The sequence below is a fragment of the Bacillus rossius genome, chromosome 3 (genome assembly GCF_032445375.1).
Source record: "Bacillus rossius redtenbacheri isolate Brsri chromosome 3, Brsri_v3, whole genome shotgun sequence".
Lineage (NCBI taxonomy): Eukaryota > Metazoa > Arthropoda > Insecta > Phasmatodea > Bacillidae > Bacillus > Bacillus rossius.
Window position 1 is genome coordinate 31,274,886 of NC_086332.1, and position 23,565 is coordinate 31,298,450.

Genomic DNA, 23,565 nt, shown 5'->3' on the forward strand with positions numbered 1-23,565 from the left:
AAGGACGACCCCCTTGGCTGGCTACAAGTCGCGCGCGTTGACTCACCAGCCGCCCCGGTATAAATCTCCCTTCGCCGCCCCTCCACAACGTCTTCTTCGCTGCCATTAAAACTGTCTGATGCCGGGGCGACGCTGATAAAATATGGCGTCGCGTTATATAACGTGGACCCCGGAAAGGGGAGGGGGAGGGGGGAGGGCGCGCTGCTGAAGGGGTGGCATCGTCCTTGCAGGGTCGAAGGAAGGGGCGAAGCTTCCTTTCTCGGAGATTTAATTTGTAAGCGCAGGCATTTGTTTCCGAGTGGGCGGTGGGGGGAGACTGTATGTCGCCACTGCTTCATATCGGCCATTAATCTGCCGCGTGCGACGCTTCTGCGTGACGATTGCTCGCTGAAACCCTCCCCCCCCATCCTCGAACCCTCACACCCAGTGGTCTTGTCTCATTCACACGGTCCCAAGCCCCTCCTGCGCATCCTGTGCTGAAAATCCGCGACAAACCCGTTACAAATTCATTAAATGTGCAGATTTTCTCGCTATGAACCCACGGGGAGAAATGAAAGGAAAACAACCAATCACTGTCAACTTCAGGCAATCAGTTGTATTTTTTGCCTTGTCTGAAGTCGAAATTTTGCTTACAACGACACAAGAACGGTTGATGTTGAAGAACCTATAAAATATGACGCCTAAACTGTGTGATGGGCTTCAAGAATCTCCCACGCAACTGCTAGTACACAAATTAAAACGACGCAAGACTGTTGCAAAATAACAATTTGTAAGTCATACCACAATCAATCACTAAGTATGAGAGTCGTTATAGTAATGATGCAATTTTTCTCAGTTTTAGCTGTGTTTAATCACAAACCAAAACTTGAAAGGACGGGGACTTTTGTTATTGATACCAACAATATAGTACAGATTAAAAATTGACTAGCTATTTTTTTAATTTTTAAATTTTTTATTTGTGACATTTAGTATTTAAAGGTGGTTTGCTGGCTCTAGGATTACTGAATTTGTACTTAGTCTCGTCTACATTGTGGGTAATTAGATGTAAAGAGGGGTTTAATACAATTTACGCGATTGCAGTTTTGCAATGTTTGTCATGGGAAACATTTACAGACGCAAAATAAGAAATAAAATTAAAAACATAAACCCACAGAAAACAAGCCTAAATCAGCTAATGCAGAACATATGGACCCAACGATGAACCTAAACATGCATTACGGTAAACAATGACGACAGCACAGACGAACACATTCAAACTTAAATATCGGGCAGCACAAAAAATTCCTTGGAAGTAATTTAGTAATTAAAAAAAATAGTATAGACGAACACACGCTGGGTGGCAGCCTGAAGGGAAAAGACGAAAGTCACCCCCAAAAAACCAGTAGGCCCACTGCCCAAAACAAAGCGGACAGCAATATCCAAATGCCCGCCCCTTTGCATAGTAGTTGCTTTCTACTCTGTCCAGCTCTTCTTCCTGAACCACCCATCTGTTTCCCGTAACCAACCTGCTTGTTTAGTGCCTGAATTTTTCATTTCGCATGAAAGAGCCCAGTGTTTTCCCTGTGTCTATGCAGGTTTTACCGGGGCCAACTTATCTAGTTTTAGTCTAAAGTTAAAAAGTAAGGGGAATTAGTCATGGCGCCAATCACTGCCATGGCTGGCCAATCCCCTCCTAGCACACGATGCATGTTACCCCTCCTGCATGGCTGAAACCTTGAATGTTTAGAGCGTAAAGGCTCCGACCTGAGACGCACTTTAGAGTCTTCCCTACCCAGACCGCTCCCAAACACTCTTAGTTTTAAACTTAGGTTAGGGGGACAAAAAAAGACGAACACGGTGGGCTAACAACGATGAGACAGTTTCAACAATAACAGTTAATGCAGACAAGACCACAAAACCTGGAAAACGCAGAAAATGCACCAACACAACGATGAGTATAAACATAATATTATCTGCAAAAACTGCAATGTCGTATTTCCAAGAAATTGTATTAAATCCAAAATGTCCCATTAGCGGAATGAACTGATTGGTTGGGGGGAGGGGGAGAGGATGTCCCTCGGCTTACGGCAACGTCCGCTACGTTCCCCACCACTGGCAGTAACTCCTGGTTGGTCACCACGTGTCGGCTCGGAGAGAGCGACTGGTGTCTCCTGCCCCAGGTGACTTGCGCGCGACGGCTCCCTTGCTGCCGGAGAGGCCGTTGCACGACGTCTCGATCAGGCGCGTGGATTGACCGGTAGCCTACAACTCACGCTGTTTCGGTTCCCTACCACGTTCGTGCAACTCCGGATTTCTCTCAAAAATTGAAATTAAAAAAAATTCGAAGGGTTAGTTTAGGTTAGGTCAGTCACGACATGCTTGTTTTCATTGGAAACTTCTGATTTAGCGGCTGAAGTGGCGTTAGTACCAAAACGCAACACTTCGGAAATCTTCGGAAATTTCTTGCAGGGAACCGAAACTACGTGAGTTGTAGGCTTCCCGTGGATTGACGGGGGAGGCCTCGGTTTAAGTGGCGACTTCTTGACGTCATCAGCCGGAGCGGTCGTCGACGGAGACTTTACACTCTAAAAAAACTTTTGTACTATTACAAGGGAAATTCTTGGAAACCCTGTTGCCAAGGATATTTCTTGCAAAACTACAAGGCAGAGCCTTGCAAAATCGCACATGGTACAAAGCTCTGCCTTGTAGTTTTACAAGTAATATCCTTGGCAACAGGGTTTCCAAGGATTTTTCTTGTAAAATATACAAAAATTTCTTTCAGTGTATCGACAAGTCCGCGCGCAGCGCCGAACGAAACAGGACCAAAGAGGAACGGGCTGGATGAAGGACCAGTGAGAAAGACAGTTCATTTTGAACACTACGACCCTTATAATAAAATTTAAAAAAAAAAAGTTATTTCATTTTAGTAGGGAGCTCAGTGGCTGAGGTAGAGCTCACGTCCGGCGAGGCAATGGACGATGGTTCTTTCGCCCCAACAGTTCGAGCAAGGAGTCGGTTCCTAACCGGTTCCAGAGCCAACTACTTGTAATCTTGCTGGTCACGTCAATCTTCGAGCCGACCTAGCGACGTGAAATCTTACCATCTTATTATTTTCAAAATATGGCTGCCAAAACCAGCAATTATCCGCTGAAGTGATTTTCAGCAGAAAAATCCACGTGTTATGCAAATATTGTTGGCTGATTAACTGCGCTGGCAGTTAATGCCATTTACGGTTACGTGTTTTGATGGTAACGTACAAATTTTTCACAGTTGTAAAAAAAAGCTTTATTAAATCTCTTTTTATAACTACCATATTTGTATAGGCTATGGCAATCGGTTATTCAAACACTGTTGCGTAAATTTATTTGAAACCTTATTTTTACCAAGGCTTTAATTTTTAAAAGTGTTCTTTTTTCCTTCTGTAAAACAGCAACAATTTTAAAGACATTTATAAATAAAATTTCATAAATTCTTCGCATTTGTAGATCGCAAAATATGCTTTTTCTATTCCTTCAGATTTTCATTTAATGTGATTTGTGATTCTGTCTTCCAAGTGCAAAACACCTGAATTAAGATATTTTTTTGTTTCACACACTGCTCCACTTACTAAAATGTTTTTGAATATGTGAATTTACAACTTAAGATTCTATACACGTTTTGGATAGTGTGTAGCTATCGGTATCAGGTGTATTGAAAGAAGGTTAACACAATTTAAATTTCTGGGAACTTCAAAAAAAAAAAAAAAAGGCGGAGTTGGCGTAATAAAAATATAAGTTTATTTTTTCATGCAAATAAAATATAAATAAAATTACTTGAGTAATATTATTAGTCCGGTTGGTATAGTATAGTTCCAATCAAATGTAATAAAAAAATTAAATAAATACTCAGTATTCAATATTAATTTAAACGCGCGTATTTACTAAAATAATCTACTTTAATTTCAACTAATAATAAAAATCAAATATTCTGAATGCTGATTCTAATTTATTTGGTTTATTAATTAAAATGTAAATACTTCATAATATTTTTTTAAAATAAAATAAATTTTACGTACGGGAGATTGTCTTCACTTGTATTAATACATTTGAAAAAAGTTTACTAACACAATTTCTGGCGCTAACATTCACTATATAATAAAAACAAATTTATTGATACGTATGGGCCAGTATTCAATATCATTCATTAAAGTAGGTATATGATTTTAAACGCACACGTATGATTTTTATTTGTACGTAGGCTTTTTTTAATGTATGCTGCGCGCGCATCGTATGGATTCACGCTGGTCATCATCCCACGAGGCGCCCGACGAGGAGTGAGACTAGCAGAAGAACTCGCCGACGGCCGGCTAGCTGGCAGTGAGACGTCTCGCGCCGAGTGCGCCGGTGCCGCGGCCCTCGACGGCGGAGATACGTCGGGTACCGGCGCACGACTTCGTGACTTCCCGCTCTCGCCCCGGCGCCCGTTCGTTACAGCGATACTCCAGATCGGTATCTGTCGTTCCGCGCCTCCTCTATACAGTCAGGTGCTTATCATCGGATCTTTTCATCTCACCGTTCCTCTCTGCGAAGTCACTTTACGGAAGTGTGAAGTGACTTTTAGCTCCATAAGGATTTTTTTTTTTTAGCGTAATTAAAAAATTACTCGTGTACATGTTACGGGCAGTGATAAAGTAAGAAGTAAACCTAACTCTACCCGTGTTAATTTAGCATTATCAAAGTTTGAAGTTCGAATAACAACTGAAATAAATCTAAATTCGGCGTTTGCCCGTGTACACCTAGGTAATGGCAGGGTAATGATAGAAAAACCAACTTTAGTTTCATTGATGCTTAACAAAAAATCATAACCTAACTTAACCTAACGTGCTCAAAACTGACCCAACCCCTAACATTACCCAGCCAGGTGTAACACGGATAATCGCCAGATTCAAATTTATTTTAGTGGTTATTTAGGACTTTACCCTACAACCTTGGATAATGCCAAGTTAACCCTGGTAAACCAGGGTGTACTTATTCTTATTCTACCATCATCCCCGTAAGCCTTAAATACAACAGAGTTCACTTACCGTGTGAACTAACGGTGTCCTCTGTGTATGCTGGTAGCATGTCAGACCAAACTACTTGCCTTATGGAGGTCGCGGGTTCAACACTTACCGTTTCACGTGTATGTAACCATATTAATTGTAAGTATCGTAAATCAAGAGAGGAATAAACTTAAATACAGTAAAATCATTTAATTTTACCTGTTATAACTATTAAATAAAGCAAGTTTATCAAGTAACAGATCTGAACCACGGGGCCAAAAAGTGGCTTGAACCACTTATTCAAACTACTGGCTCATCTACGTTTATGTTTATCACATTTTACCTATGATTAAAAGAGAACCACTGCCGCGGTAAGGATTAAATTAATACAAATCATTGTTTCTTATCAATCCAGTAGGCTTACAAGCAAGGGTTTACAAGGATGGCGTCCAGTTATGACATTTTAGTTCTAGGGCAATGCATTTTCTATTTCATTGCTGATGTTACCTCCAGATAATATTGTTACACATTATCGGTTTTTTATATAAAAATTCACGCAAGCATTCTTAGTTACAATTTCATTTGTTTGAGTGTGTTACGATTTACTATTCTTAAATATGTACTTTTTTCACACCTGCGTAATACGTACAATTTTACTCATATAGTCCTATTTTAAAAATATTTCTTCATAAATATCTAGAATTCGCAACAAAAAAAAAGATGTCCGACATGGAGGGTCAAGCCCTGTTTCTCAAGACCACCTTGGCCTGGACGTAGCCGACGAGGTATCAAGTGTCCCGCCGGCTGGCGTCTTCTCCCGTGAATAAAGATCTCGTCTGTCCCTGCCACTTCCTTTCACCAAATTATCTTCCCGCCCTCCCCCTTCCCACTCACTGGCAATTCACGTCGGCGAGGGGATAATGAATCCCGGAGGTTGGCTGCACTTCGCGGCCCGCCTTTGACTCGGGCTCCTCACTCGGACGTCGCCCGCAGGAAGCAGGCAAAGCAAAGCCTCTTGGGCCGGCCGCACACAGAGTGAGGCACGACACGACACGACACATGCACGACACTCCGTCTGATGGTAATCGCTTTCCGTGTAGCCACGCACACAGGTTCAGACGCGGCACGACGCTACAGAAACTGCCTGCGATCAGACACGAGGCGACAACATCGAATGAATGCTCCAAATTATTCGCGAGCAGTGCATTGAGAATTTGTCAACAAAAAAATAAAAAGGCAGGTTGTTGTGATTATATAGCTGACTTGTTAAATACTGTTTTTCTTTGTTACTTAATTTGGCAAATAGTGTGTTTGGTACAGGAAATAAGGCATATAGGGGCAGGCACTTTTCGCGAATAAATCTGACTGCAACAAGGTATACCCGCACCAGCTGTTTATTCCGTGTGATTGGTGGCCGTCTGCGAAAGAAGTCGTTGCCTTTTTTTGACCGAGCCACTCAGGACGCGTCTGCTTCTGCACTGAATCACTGTGATTGGTGTTGTAACAATCAACATGTATCTGGAAGAATTCACTCAATCACGAAACACAGACGATGCTACAGTGTTTTAACTTATAACTAGTCTAGGAATCTTTTTCGCGAAATATGCACGGCCGTACCTATGCCATATCATCCATCTTCAAGGGAGCATCACGAACAACATTTTGGAGACAAGAACGACACGCGTTAGGGAATGAATAACGTAACGAAAGCAAGGCGTCGAGCTGTCGCAAGGCATCGTGTGGTGTCGCGACATGTCTCAGCCTGTGTGCGCGCGGCCTCACAGGCCGAAGGCCAGCAGAGGAGGATGGGGGTTGCTCCTGGAGTGTCTCGGGACATGATATACTGGGGCCCGCGGTTTTCGCGACGGCCAGGCGAGGCGAGGCGAGGCTGTCAGGTGGGCGCGCCGGCCAGACGACGGACAGCCGACACAGGTCCTGACAAGCAGTTTCTTTACGGCTTCAGATAAATCTCTCAGGTGTTTCCTGTGTTCTTTTGGCTGAATACAATAAGGTGGCTAGCCCGGTGGAAGCAATAATTTTTAGTTTTTAATGTTTCAGGTCTGGAAGCCCGAGGGCTCTAATAGCGAAATGGCTTGCGCGTCGGAGTGTTTTGTAACGCGTATACATTTATTTGTTCGTGTTTTATTTATATAGGCCAGGCGTTAAAGAAAAAAAAACAATTACGTTGTTTTTAATATTAAATACATAAATACGTTGTAGATTTTTGTACAGCGTTCTCGCAAGACATGGACAATCTGGGAAACTGGAAAAAAACGTCGGAAATTGGAAAGGCATATACAAGACCTAGAAAATAATATCTTATATACAAAACATCAGTAATTTTTCATACTTTGTAAATTTTTAATGTATTAATCTATCGTTTTAATGTCTAAATCGAGGTTCCAGGTGATGAGATTTCTTAGTGTTTTCAGGGCTCCGAACCACTCGGAAAAACTTACACAGTGCCCAATAATTCGAGTCGTGCCTTGAGTGTCGGGACCGAAATCACGACACTCGTAACATAAGCGTGACCCGTTAGCGGTCGAAGCTGTCGAGGATCCCCGAGATCGCACCCCACCCTCCTTCCCCTCAACCCGGTCACGTTCTCCTCCGTCGCCTCAGGTCAAGTGGGACGCTGATGTCGACCATTGAGCAGCAAATTTCTCCTCGCTTTCATCTTTTATTTTTCGTCATAACGCACTTCGCGAGGTATATTTACCTACCGGCCACATTTCGGAAACTTTTCACTGTGTTAGTAGTTAAATTTTCTTTTATTTTAAATTTTTTATTTTTAAAATGTACCGTAAGGGCTCCGTCTACTTGTACACATACGACGTGCAGAGATTCAGAAGAAACCACGTGATTTAAAAATATGCTCAAGATATCCGAGGGGTTTCCGTTGACGAAAAAAAATAATTAAGTATACGTTGAGGGCGGATAAGTTGTTGTGATTCCGAATTTCGGTTTTAAGTTGTATTTTTCAGGAGAGTGAAAACGGCTAAATACGCGTGTTTTCCGACTAATTTTTTTTAGGCATTAACCTACAGGCAGAGATTCTTGAAAGCACTCAAGCGACTTGCATTACATCTTTTATCTTCGTTTCTCCGCCATTGAATGTAATTATTACATCAGCTCGAATATCGTAGTTGCCCTACGCACGACGAGAAGACTTCCTTGCGCTTAGAGGCGATACCACGAGGGAAGCACCCGCCTCACCAACACTAATAGGCCCCTGACTGGGCGGGCCACTTGGAGCGAAGTAAAGCATCTCAGAGAAGTATGTACTCGGTCTCAGCCGATGCTGAGGAATTCCAGCATTTATCCTGAGTGGTTTCGGGAAACCACGGAAAACATAAAACAGGACGGCCGGATCAGGATTTTAACTCGTGTGCCCCCCCCCCCCCCACCTTAGAAAGAGAGCAGCGTCTAGCGACCGTGGAGCCTCGCTTTGTTTCTTAGATAAATGGAGCTCAACTTAATACACTGTTAAATATGTTTGTACTTTTACAATGAAAATATATCGAAACTCAGTTGCAAGCAGTATCGCTTGTAAAACTTCATCTTTTATGAAATTACCGAAAGGTACAAAGCTCGGCTGGACTATTCCATGTCTCCTTCTCCCCTCTTCCCAGACCCACGGCGAGGCCCATCTTCAGAAAGTTAGGACCTCGGGCCTCGCGAAGTCTTAAGGCCGGCACTGCTTTCTCCTTCGCTCTTCCTGAAACTGCTCACGTTATGAAGAACAGCAGGGAATGTATAACCTGTAGTCTGACGCTCGTCGGCACCAGATCTCGCACGACCCGACAAACCGTCTCCCTCGTCGGCGAGGCAGGCCCGTAACTCCGGCCCCACTCCAGCTCGCCTGGCGGCCACGAGGAGAACAGACGTTTGGGAAATCTCCGCTGGTATCTGCCCGCCATTACGGCAGTGTCTGAGCCCCGCGCCTCGCCGCGGTTTTCTTTTTCTTCTGACTATATATATATATATATATATATATATATATATATATATATATATATATATATATTTCCCCTTCCACCTCGCACCTCTCATCTTTACGTTGGTTCACGCTCGTTTACGTGCACTTAAAAACCGCCGGCGTGTTAACGAGTACACAAGCGCGCCGAAGAAAACCTTTGATGAGACCGGAAAAATAAAATAAAATAAAAGTGTTTCGTCATTTCCATAAACATATACATCTGATCATTTCTCAGTGAAACGTCACTGCTCAAGTCATGTTTGTAAAATAATTCAAACAAATAAAACTAGTTTTGCTGGCTGCTCACTATTTTAATAGTAAATGAACACATTGCGCAATAAGATCTTGCTATTTTGCTGCAATTCTTCACGTGAAGAAAAACAGCGCCGTCAGGATGTTTATTCATGTGTGCTGCGTACGCAGGTTTTTATAGCTTCCGTTTTTTTTTTTTTCACCGTGATCCGAACTCGACGTCTCCCGCACCGCCTCAATCAGCGGGCAGTCCAGCGCCGAGAGGTTGCCGGCCCTGCGGCGCGAGGCGCGCCAGGTTGTCAGTCCTGCGCGTGACGCGTGGAATGGAACGTTGGCACCCCTGCTGGGGGGAGGAAGATCCGCGCGAGCGGGAACCGACATTGTTACGTCACGCAGCGAGCGCGGGCGGTTCGCCCGTAATGGAGCCGCGAGCGAGACAACGAAACACTTTCTTACGCGGGGAGAGGTTTTTTATTTTATTTTATTTTATTTTTTTACGTCTCTGCGGGCGATGCGAGTCGAGATCTCACGGCACGCGCTCCGTCCGTGGCTCGGAATCGTGTGCAGACATTACATTTTATGTTTTCCACACAGACAAAAAAATTCTGGTATTTTTTACAAAAGATTTATTTGGAAGCAGTTGCCAAGAAATAGCGTGTACTACTGCAAAAATATATATTGTAACCTTTTACAACACACGTCTATGGTTATTTTCTCATATATGAATTACGATTTTAGTGATTATATTGAGTATTTCATTACGAAAATTGGAGCTAATTTTATATTTTAATTGCTGTTTAATTCAAGTATTTAAAACTATGGAAAAGATAATCTAATATTCAACAATTTTGACTTTATTGGTTTACCATGCTTATTAATATGTGCAGTTAATACTGAGATGCTATTCAGGCAATAACTTTAACTAGTTACTGGAACAACACAAAGCATAAATGCCCGGGTGAGAATACGAACCCAGTATTAATGCGAACACTATTTTGTAGTGATACAGTTGTTTTCATGAAAATTAACGAGTTTACAAATATATATAATTTCACATTTATATTTCTGTTCCATTTACAAAAATAAAAATACAGTGCTTACTTTCCCTGAGATAACCCTAATCCTCTTGATCTGTGTTGTAGGTCTTCGACTGGACGAAAATGTAAGAAGAAAAGGTCAGCAAAGTTTGTACAGATACTAGAATAAATGTATTCGTACTTACTGATAAATTAACGGATGTTTCGTTATTTACATAATCGCACTTCTCTAATTCATCTACGCTATGTTACGATTTTTGAATGATTCTTGCAATGAAAAGTATTGATTTAATTTTTTTTACATACGTCATTGCTGATTTTCCCTGTATGCTATTTATAAACCACAAGACTAGGCAAGAATGATAAATACACAAACACAGAAAGTCAAGTCAACATTTTTTTTTATGGATATACGTCATTGCTGGTTTTTTCCTGAACATATGCCATATAGAAACCACAAGACTGGACGAAAAAGATACACAAACACACAGTAAAAGCTGCCATAATCAGCTGATTTCAAACGTTAAACAAATAGCACAGTTAATTCCATGAAAGGAATTGTTCAGAAAAAAAATATTACGGCACAGACGAAAACAGTTGGCTGACAACGAAGATACAGAAAAAAAGGACAAATAACATTAGACAACAATATGGCAAACAGACGAACCCAGCGATGATACAAAACAGATAATCTGGAGAACACAATGACAACACAGCGAACCACTGGCGAACCCAGCGATGAAACTAAATCTGAGCAACTTGACGACGACGGCACAGAAGAACACAGTAGGTATTCTAAGACACAACAGTTGCAAAGTTTCAGGAACCGACATCTGTTTCCTTCAACAGTTACAAATAGACTGATAGTGCAGAGGTGCCCCCCCCCCCCCCAACACTATGACTCACCCCCCCCCCCCTAACCTAATGATGCGGCCCCCCCCCCCCCCCCGAAATTTGTTTATGCCATTTTCTCAATGATTTACTCAATTATTTTATAATACTATACTTTTTTAGTATTACATTTTATCACATTTTGCATTAATTAAAACTGATTTTCTAATAATAATTTTGGTCATATCAGGTAATATTTCCATCCTGAACCGACAGATGCCAAACTGCTTTTGTTGAGGAAAGTGCGGGGTTGCCAATTTGATTTACAAGATCCCTTTCAATTATCAAAGCACCAGAAACGTATTTTCACATTAGAAGCTATAATTATGTAAATAATATATACATTTTTCTCGTCTTTTAACCACCCTCCCCCCCCCCCTGAAATTTTAATGACGCAGTCTGCGTCGTTACCCCCACTTGTGGGCACCCCTGGATAGTGGACACAAGAAAAAACAGGGGTTTATATGTTTTGCTAAGTTACATGTCCCAAGTGGTTTGATGTCCACTATACTCTTGCAGTTCCTAACTTCTTTAACGTTTGTGAACTACCACGTGACGAAAAAGGCACATTTTCTTTTTATTTATCCCTTCTACCTTCCCCATCCCATCATTCATGTTTTATACTTATCGGAAACCTCACTTCTGTTCCTCAGACAAGGCAATAAAACGTGGCCTTGCCTCAGATCTACTAACAAGTTACCACCCATTGTATATCTTTCCGCCAAGTGTCAAACAAAAGCCCGTTCAATTATGTCCATCCACCGTTCATTCGAGCCTGAGAATTTGTTGGAAACACAACTATCGGCAACATTTTATGGGGTACCCTACCTGGTGCTTAAAATCCGTCTTTTTTCTACAAAACTACTACATTTGTTTGGAAACTTTATGTCAATGATATAAAATCTCAAGGCTTCAGCCACATAAAATATACTTTTAAGACTTTATGAACTTAAGTTGAATGTTAACTTTTCAACACTTCTCAAAGCAGCTTCGTCAAACGAATTAATCTTGAAACATACCGTATCGATAAAAAAAAGGATAGCAACTAGCTTGAAAAACTGATACTGACATTGTATATATACAAGGCTAGAACCACAACCAAGGGTCCGCTTACTCAGTGAATAAAAAATATTCCGTTAGGGCAGAGGTTCATGTTTGGATTACGATTTTTTATGTTTATAAAATAAAAAAATAACTTATTTTAATTTTCACCATTACACTTTTAATCTGTCGATAAGTGTTAGACTTATAAATACTTTGAGTAGTATACTGCGAACTTAAATATGTGTGTACCAGGTAATTTAATCAATCTGTTTTTCATATCAGCAACGCTGTGTGATACTAAAAAGAACATTCAGAACTGTTCAACTAGTGGTACTGAACAATATTTTATCAAATTATAATATGTATTGTCGTAAATCTTGTGTATGATGCTTCGAACAGTTGGGCTAAGCAAGACTTTACCCGTGTTCGCTGGTCTTCAAACAGCGCCACCAGAGAGTCCGAACTCACTATAATTTATTCCCTGGCTTTAAAGCGCTTCGACAAGAGAGCGTTTGGTTTTTTTTTTGTCTCGTTGGAGTACCTGACACACGAAACTTTATCCCCTCTGAAAAACACCGCGGTCGGAATAACTAACCGGACGATCACCGATACTTTATCGAGTTCGATGATCTATCGGATTCAATGATCCCAACGTTCCCGTGACGAGGAACCAAAAATTCGAACGTTATCGCAGTTATCTCTACAACATAACTCGCCAACATGAGAAATGTTCCTGATATTTCTTTCTGTCTAATAGCAGATTACATTTTTTTCTCCTCATTGAGGCCTGAATAATGTAAATTGATTTAAAATGTTTCATTTCTAAAAACGTGTTTCGTTATTGCCTCAAGACACTTTCGTTTGCTTTTTCCCCCCTCATTCTTTGTATGCCTTAGGCTACTTCATGGCCGCAACTAATCTCGTGTTACAAACTTCGAGGATTTTGTTGAACATGTGATTTGGTTTTCCAACATGTCTGTATTTGAGTAGACATAATTTTCTGTGTTCGCTTTCAATTTTCCCAGGTCTCCTGGCCAACAGCAATTTTCAGCTCAAATAAATCGGAAATTGCCTCCTATTTGTCCAGCGTGTTTTTTTTGCAGTTCATTTTTTTAAACGCTACCAGAATCGTTTTAATAGAATAGCAAGACTGGTTTATGTTTTTTGGGGCTAATCGAAAATGAATACAAATTTCACACGTAAAAAGGTTTTGTGATTTTAAGGTTGCTAATGTTAATTCTGTGATTATTTCACACTAGCGGCAAACTAGTATTTGAGGTCTGGATACTGATTTGGTCTGAAACTTAACTTTCGTGACAATTTATGAGCACTGAGTCGGTAAGCCAGTAATTTGATATTATTATTTTGTATTACAGTAGACATAGCATAAAAAATGTTATATGAGCACGTTACATTGTAATTGTCGGTAGTGGTTGAGATGTTTGGTCATAATAAATGCAGTAGTTCCAAATAATGTAACGAAAATGGCAAATTAACTCGCATATCGTGAAAAAGCTTTACAAAATAAGGACGAATGAGTTTTGGATCCAAAACTTAATTTCATCTAGCAGAAACATACTGCCGTTATGAAAGTGAAGCTAAAAAGCTTTAATTTTTAAATATATTAAAATTTAACTTATACAGAATATTATTGTTATGATTTTATGGAAAACTTTAAGATACATTAAATTAAAATACAATTATACATAAAAACTTACTGAATCAATGACCAAATGTTTTCACCTAGTTTGTGTCCTGAGTAAATTTCTGATATTATTTTTAACTTCTGTTTACTTTGCACTCGGTTTGCGACACAGGGTGACTGAAGCAGCCATATCCCAGAGGTATTGCACGTTTATAGCACCAGTACTGCAGCTCTAAAAAACAAAAAAATGCATTATGGCGAAATACAGACGCGTGAAATAATAAATGACGATTCCGCGCCAAATTTTGTGACGGTAAAATCCAGACGCAGAGAAGAGTTGTAGTTTGAAATAAATTTGAACAATCCTTTTATAGATAAAACATTATTTGTATTTAAAACATTTTCTTACAGGAAGTAACATGCATTTTGCGGCAACAGAGCCGCAGGGTTGCGCTATATATGTCATTGTTAAAGGAGTGTATGCATCACTGAAGATGTTGCCGTTTCAGCCGGCCTCCAAACTTATTGACACACCAGCCGCCTGTAAATTTTCTTGTTTTTTTCCTTGTAAATTGTAGTTTTAAGAGAGATCCAGAGTTATATTTAATTTTCATTTCTAAAATAAATTAATAATCATTAATGGAACATCAAACATCTGTCAGAAATAACCTAGTCTACCTAAAAGTGTCGAACGTAAGTTTTTTCATTGAGAGAAAAACAACAATTTTGTCACTACGCATGTGTCTTCTTGCAAGCAAATGGCTTAAATATAGATAACTTTTAAAAATCTATAATATGATTTTTTGAATTTAATTTAACTATAACTCTTCCCTGCGTCTAGATTCTACTGTCATAAAATTGGGAGGAAATCATCATTTATTGTTTCACGCGAGTGTATTTTGTCATAGTGCATTGTTTTCTCAAATTCTAAATGATTGAGTTTCATTGATTTCCTTTATCTTGATTTGACCACGGTGTAGTGTAAGATAAATGGATCTGGAATTTATCGCAGTGCAATGCTCGCACGGATACTTGGCTATATTTTAAAGTTTCTAGCTTTTTAATTTGGCCGTACAATGTTCGCAGAGGGCTTGAATTCACTCCAGGCAAATTCTGGAACGACTCATAACTACAGACCATGTTCGATTCCTTCCCCAGGGCCTCTGTCATAACTTAGAAACACGTAAGATATAACTGTGTACGTTATGCCTGTTCTGAGTTTTCATATTTCTAAGTTATGTAATTCGGCGTTTCGTGTTTCTAAGCTATTAAATTTTTAATTTATGTGGATTTTCCTTAGAGCTCTAAGTTATGCCTGTTTAAAGTTGTTTGTTTCTAAGTTATCTATGTATTCCCTTCCTCAATGTACCTGGTCCATGTTGCTGTGTGTCACCTTCTCTACTGACCTAACTCCCGACGAGACGTTAAACGCAATCAAAACGAAGCACTCAGCACTGTGCCACATACTGTTAAAATTTTCACCTTTACTTTATTAAGAAAACTGGTTACAAATTATCCAGGGGTCTTCGTAAATTTACGGCTATATTAATAAATTTAAGGGCACTGAGTTCACTAACTTTCAACATGAATCCATAAGAATTTTCTTGGTATATTAATAAAACACATCAAAAACGTGTTATGCATACAGTAAAAAATCTTCTTTTGTCCACGTGTGTGTTTAGAACGAAACATACAACTCGGGGGTCGAAATACAGCGTAGTTTCTACAAAGAAAGGAGAAATAGCTGTTATTTTTGCATGTATGAAGTACGTTTGTTGATATAATACTGAGTATTTCTTACGAAAATTGGTACATAATTTTATATTTTATTTCGTGTTTTATTCAAGCTTAAAAACAAACTAATATTCTACAATTTGATTTGATTTTGTTGTATCTTGCTTATTATGTGCGCAGTTAATAATTAAAAGATATTCGGGGAACTGTTTACAAATAACTTTAACTATTGAAGGTACTGGGACAAAACAAATCAATAATTGCCCTGGGTAAGTATCCGAACCAATTATTATATTGCGAACACTATTTTGTAAGTGATACAGTTGTTTTAAAATTTTTGCAAAAAAAAATTTCTGTAATTTTGCATGAATATTTCTGTTGCATTCACACGAATATAATGTTACGGTGTAGGGCAGGCGGGCCGGGGTGCTGGTATTGAATCAGCCAGCGCGGTCGGGAGACGCAGCGTCCTCCGGCTAATTAAGTCCCGTTGTCCGGGAGTAGGTAGTCCCCCCACCACCACCACTCGGGGGCATCTGGTATTCCCTGCCGGTCGTCGGCGCACTAATCCCCCCTCCCCGGGGTTATTGTTTCCCCGGGAGAACCCCGACCTAGCACCCTTCCCTTCCCGCCCTCTCCCGACCACACGTTCCACGTCCCTCTCAGCAGGGCGCCAAACCTCGCAGAACTCATGGCAATGCACCCGCTGACAAGATACACCCCGGAAAAATCCGTGAATTCATTTGGCGTCAGGCTAGAATTCAAACTCGTGTGTTTTATCTGCCGTCGTTTAATTTTAGACTGGCTGATTTATTACCTTTTTTTTATTTTTAGTTGGCACTATCTGATCTTCTAGGCTCCGTTGGCTCAACTGCGGTCCGATCATTAAAATAGTGCACATTCTAGCTTGCGACCAAATGAATCCGCGCAAGACGTGACGGACGCACCAAACCATGTCACGTTACGAATTGAAGGCAACGCCATCCATTCACGAAGTGCCAAGAAGAAGGATAGGAAGTTTCCATACTTTACTAGACATAGAGAAATGACATAGACTCCTTTTTGTGTGTCTATGACCTACCTCCTATGATATACTATATTTATATTTATTATATTTATATATATTTCTATTTCTATTTCTATTTACCCCTTTTTCACTCCCTTAGGATATAATTTCATCATTATACGTAGTTTATGTCTCTCTCCGGCCCATGCATTATCATATATGCAAAAAAATCATGCCGATCCGTTGCTCCGTTGCTGTGTGAAAGGACAAACGCAATCAAATTTAAGCATTTATAATATTAGTATGGATGCGTGTGTGTGTGATGGAGGTGTGAAAATGTTTGATAGTGCTCAATTACTTTTGCGCAGTGAATTTTTAATTATTTATATAATATACTTGTTTTTCTGTTGTATTGCTATAATTATGTTCTTTGTATATGAGTCGCCCAGTTCCAAAACGTATTTTCATAAACTAAAAATTTTCAGAGAAACGAAAAAAATGACCCTTCTTACAACTATACAAACATTACAATTGTTACATTTTTAAATTATATTTATATTTTTTGTTGGAATTGGTATGTCTATTACCAAAAATTTTGGCTATTTAGTTTATTTTCAAATTTCAATTTTTGTTGTTGGAAATAACGAATTTTGGAAGTGATGAATGGACTTAATGATATTTGGAACATTTGCCTACATACACTAGATGAATTGGGAGATACTTCATGTCATTCATTTCCCCAGCCTTTACAATTACACCTTTATTAATAATTATTGGTGTAATTTCATTCCAGGATTTACCTTTTTTTGCAGATGGTCTTTTTGCTACACCCACATTCGTGTTTTAGCCAATTTCACCTTGCACTTTAATAGTCGTGTTGTGCTTTGTCAGTGTCAGAATAATTCCAGTTTGTTGGAGCTTTTTCAGTACCATCTACAGCTGGAGTTTCTCCATGTTTTGGAATGACCAATTAGGCTGTTTTCCAGTCATGTACATCCAGATCAGTGCCTGATTTATAAAAATTCCAACTTCCTTGAAAAGTTCCTCATACTCTTGAGGATTAAAAATCGTTGATTTGGCCCCAACCTTTCTTTAGATTCTGCCAAAAATACGATCTGGAGGCATGTAGGAATGACCTAAAACCGGGAACAGAAGGAGGACTACTTTTACTGCTGGTGGAGCATTTTTTGCTAGCCAAGTGCAAACCATTCCGACAACAGAATTTTGATTTTGTCCTCCCCAACCGTAGGCTAAAAGCTTGATCGTATGACTGCTTTCTAAATTAGTGTAGATTTTTTTGGCAACAAAATAAATAATTTTTAATCCTTTAACAGGATTACGAAGATTATCGTAAAACGTTTTAGCCTTGGTATTAAGTACAGTAAGCTCAGCATTTAATTTAGCTTCTTCTTCTTCACCAGTGGCGAATTTCAGTTGCTCCGTATGCATAAAGCAAAATGAACATACGTCAGGACTTGGGGGAAAAAAAAGCTGGAATTTCAGTTGTTTGTGAGGTTCTTTGTATTAAACTAGTAAGGCTGAGTTACTTTGGACATAACGTCTAAGGGAACCAACACAACAAATGAATAGTAAATGGTTATAGGGCTTAACGAATTTTGGTCCAGTAATTTAGTGGTGAACATAATGTACTATGGAACTGTTTGTGAAGAGAACTCTACGATTACTGTAACTGTACCTGGTTTTTAAATTAATTTATAAGTGGGAAATAACGACTTTCAGAATTTTTGGACTTCTGAGATATGTAAGTATGGTTACCTTCTATAAATTGACAAAATAAACAACAACAAAAAATATGTACAAAACGAGTTTTGGAACTGGACGACTCATACCATTATTTTCTAATACATTTGTGCAAACTGCAGTTAGTGTACTTTTTTTAAAAAGAAGTTATGGGCACAGTACTCTAAACTTTAAAATAACTGTACATTTTAGAACTCTACGATTAATTTCACAATTTAATTAGTATTTTTAATAGTAATTCCGTGGAGAATTACAGAGCTTACACGAAAGCAAAAGAAACCAAGAATCACTCAAAACTGATGTAAATGAACGAACGTGGCTTCAGACCGCAAGCACGGCAAAGGAATTCAACGAAACGCACATCGCCGAGTGAAAAAAAAAAAACAAATAAATAAACCGGGGAAGGCTAGTTCACTCGTGGAAGGGATTATTTTCTCCTCCGGACGGTTGGCCGTGGTTGAACTGCCGCGACGGCGCTGTGCGGACCTGAGTCTTCGCCCGCTTCCTCCCTCATCCATAATGCACGCCGTCCCACGCTTGTTGGTGTTGGTGGGGGGGGGGAGGGCGGTTGTTAGGGTGCTGGCAATTATACACATCCCTCCCTTCCGTAAAAGCGCAGGCGAGGGATTTTGGGCGGGGGGCCCAGACCCCCCTGGCTGCGGGGGTATTATTTGGGATGAACAGGTTAAAAATACATGAGCGGGATTACAGTGTCTTACCCTCGAGGGGGGTGGGGGAGGAGGAGGAAGGGGGGAAATACTCGTCTTCCTCGGCCGGACGGGGCATCGCGAGGAGAGGACGGAAGGGGTTGTCGGACGGAGCGGTGAGGGCTTATGGCCGTCCTGGTCGGTTGCCATGGCTGTCCCCAGTTCCCCGGAGTGGCTGCCCGCGCCGAGTGCCGTCTTCTTGCTCTCGCCCCAGAGGCCTTCAATTGCGGAAATGTGGGTCTGCCGCACACGTCACCCTGTCCCCAGTCCTCCACTTCTCGAGAGACTTCTGTATTCTCCCGGGATGCTGTGGCTCTGGACTGGTAGAGTTACCTGTCGTCGCCATCCGTGGACCAAGCCAGCCATCTCCGAATGTATTGCTTCGTATAACTTTCATTAGCACTGACTGAACGTCATTGAAACCACAGTTAACTTTTTTTTTATAGTTTGTTACATTTGCTTCACCTTCTGATCTAGGAGTCTTAGAATTTTTTTTGAATAAGCGAAATTTATTGAATTGCTAATTTTTATTTAGTAATGACTCACTCGTTAGTTTATGAACTTGATGATGTACACAAAGGCGTATGACAGCCCTTTATAAAAGTGATTTTTATAAAAAAAATTATCGTGTGACTAATTAATTGACAGGATTGACCTAGGTTTTCGGGGAACTTTTGTATGTATTTGCACGACATTAAAGTTTGTTTTTACGTACGAACAGTGTCAATTTCTGATCTAGGAAGTGGTAATTACATTCAATTACATTGACTCACTATTTTTTCTCATATAAACCAATTTTAGGCACCCCATCGTGTGATAAATAACATCGGATTTATATATTCAAGTTTTAAGTTCTTACGTATTCAAACTATTTTTATAGTTTTTAAATCTTTAAGTAGAGTAATTTCAAATATATATTTTCCACGCTCAGAAAATTTAGTTAAAATATGCATGTGCAGATGATGGGTGTTTATATTTCGCGTAAGAGTTGACTGCGGTTTTAGGTAGCTTTTAAAATAAGTACTATTAGGTATATTTCAAAGAAATACTATCTATTGTAGCCGTTATCATGGTAGACTTCTGGAAATATTTTATATAGTTTGTTCGATGGTCCATAATCACAAAACCGTCGCCAACTCAAAAGTTAATATCACATTTTTATTGACAATAATACTGCCGTAATTTTAAACAAATCACTTCCAAAATCATACATATAATATGGTACTGAAAAATATCAGTCGAGTTAGTAATAGGAAAAATGAGACCAAAAGGGGTAGAAAAGGGGAAGGTGTTTTGAAAAAGAGAAAAATCGCTATAACTGCTATACTATGACAAATATCACACATTTTTGACCGTATTATAAATCTTAGAAGTATTACACAAAAAATGTTTGTCTACATTGTGCCGTTAATTAGTAAATTCGACACGATATATATTAAATTTTTATTATGATTTTAAATTTTTGTGTGGAAATTTTATTTGCTCTACTATAGTGTAATTTTAATTTGTTAGTCTGGTGTACTCCTCTGAGTTAAACTTTGTCTCAGTGCCCTGAAGCCCCTTTCCCATCGGCGTATCGGATATTTTGCTGGCCTAATCCCTGACTGGCAGACAGCTTACCATTTCCCCCGCCTTCAGTCACGCCTCAAGCCTGTAATATTATTTCTCTTCGTGACCCTAACTGCATAGGCAAGCCTGTAGCTTGCAGGCGACCAGTTCGCAGAGACGAGCTGAGATTCGCCTTTTTCATCACGTATTAGTGTTATGTTCGCTCCTCTGCAGCCACGACGGGACGTAGATTCCCATCAGCGTTGCATTTTACCCCCCCCCCCCCTTCTCCGTTCCAAGTAAGACCAATGACCGGTCGTAACCCCCTGGGCAACGGTGACCGTTCTCAAGGTCTTCCCGCAAAAACGAGTGCGCCAAAACTGATCGCAAGAGCCAACTAGCGACCAAGTCGCGAACTTCTCTGCTTGCCTACCCTCTAGGGCGCCAGAGAGCAGCACCTGCTCTCCCTTGAGATATATGGACGCCATGCGCGAGTCGATTGTTTTCAACTCAGACCCCTCCGACAGAGTTCGCTACTGTCGCCCAGTGTGGCCAACTTCAAGACTACTGCCAGAGTTTTTTTTTCGCCCACATTCGGGCAAGTTCGGAATCTTTCGGCGGCCCAGACCCCCCTCCACCTGTTAGAGCCGGCGGGCACTTTTAATTACGAGACGCGGTTTGCCGCGACACATATCAACTCGCGTCGCGTCTGCAGACAGATCTCCATCGAGTATCGGCGAATCGGCAAGACTTCATCCGACCGCTAACGACTATGTAGTCGCTTTGTATAAGGGATGCTATCCCTCAAGTCAATTCTAGTAGATTAGTCTGTCTGCATAGTTTAGTTATTTGCCTTAGAAATTTTTCTCTTTTATATTTAATCATGAAGAAATCATCCGCGTCCTGCCGTGCAATTCGCGAGCTCCAGATCCTGGCTGACTCCACGATGGCAGCGTGCTGGGCAACTCCCCTGTTTTGGTGAGTGATAATTCGCGACCCCCCCCCTTTTTTTTCCCTTAAATTTTTTTTGGGCATTTTCTGCCCCATAGACTGCCTGTATACAAGTTCTAATCAGGTTTGATTTGGACTGTTGCAGACAGGGTCGATGACAGGGAGAGACTGATGCTCCCATCTCGTGGCCCCCTCCCCATTCTGTTCCGTGGGTCACATTAGAAGAAACAATTTCTACTACCCGACGTGATCGTTTTGAAGACCCCGGGTGGTAATGTAAATTCAACATTTCCCCCTTACCTAGCTACGAACTATCTTAAGCGGATGACCAAACCACCAGCGACCAGTGTTTTTCTCAAGAAAATGTAGAACGAATAGAAATAACTATCAATGTAATCATCGGATCCATCCAACTTTGGGTGTGAAACTTATAATGCAAATGTTTATATGTCAAACTAAGAATGTAAATTGTTTTAAAGATTCGCGGGCCGGCCCCTTTTTCGCTTTTCTGTTTGTTAATCTTTGAAACTTGTTTTGTATGTAAAATAATGGAAACAAGATAATTCATCAGGGCAAATAAAACAGGGAAACTATAGATCAAGTTAATCGTGTAGTTTTTATTTATCGATTTTAACGATCCCACAACTTCCTCCTTGCTTGTTACAGGAAGTTCCTAAATTTTGTTTGTTCCCCACCTCGTGTCGCCTCTGGTAAATCAATTTATTTAACTTATGTTTTTTTTATCCAGTATGTTTCCAAGGCTCTTTTTTAATTAATTCCAAATAATTCAATTTTGAGGCACGAGGGGTGTTACAACATAAAGTTTTTATATGCCTCACAATAACTGAAAGGGGTAGAAAAAATAAGGGTTTGAGGACAAAAAAATTCATAACTTTCTTAGAAAGCACACCATCGAATCCGTTCAGAATGTTTGTAAATCGTATGATTTTCATCTGACATTTTTCTCCGAAACAATTTTTAATACAAACCAACCATTGCTGCAAAAGATGGATAAAGAGGGGCTAAAACACAAAAAGAAACTAATAACTCCCTTAGTAAGCATAACATCAAATCCGTTAACATTGTTTGTAAATCTAATTTTTTAATCCAAAACTCTTATCTGAAACTAATTTTGATAATACAAACGATTGCTGAAAAGAGTTGAAATAATCTGGAGTTAAAATAAGAAAATAAATAAACCCCTCTCTACTATGTGTTCTACCGAATCCATTCTTTTTTTTATTATTATTTTATTATTGTGTAAAGATATTTTTTACATAACAAACTATTACTGCAAGGGGTGTAAATAGCAAGGATTCATAGACAAAAAGTAATTACATTTTGAATAGAGATAATATTAAAAACATTATGTATTGTAAAAACCCTTGATATTTATCCTAAAAATTTGGCTGAAACAATTTTTGTTGAAACGAACTATTATCATAAAAACAGGGGTTGAAATTAAAAAATTCTAAACTTTGTTAGTATCAAATTCGTTCAAATTTATTTTGAACCATCTTAATATTATCTTATACCTTGGTCCAAAAAAAATTATACGACCACGTATTAGTGCAAGGGATGAAAAATAGTGTTTGAAGGTCAAAAATTTTGCATAACTACCTTAGTAGGCATAACATGAAATTCGTACTAAGCTATTCAATGCTGAATGCATTGAATTAAAAACATTCGAAATATTTTTGCTGTATGGAATATCAAAAAAAGTTTAATCGATCATTTTGGATTATTAGAGAATATATAGGATGTCATGCACATTAAGTTCTTAAAATGTTCCAGGAGTTAATAGAAGTATCCAAAACATTTCCAGAAGAAATAGGGACTTCGAAATCTACCTACGCCTGTAGGCTGTGCCGAAAATATAGGATGTCATGTACATTAAGTTCTTAAAATGTTCCAGGAGTTAATAGAAGTATCCAAAACATTTCCAGAAGAAATAGGGACTTCTAAATCTACCTACGCCTGTAGGCTGTGCCGAAAAGAATTTTTTTATTTA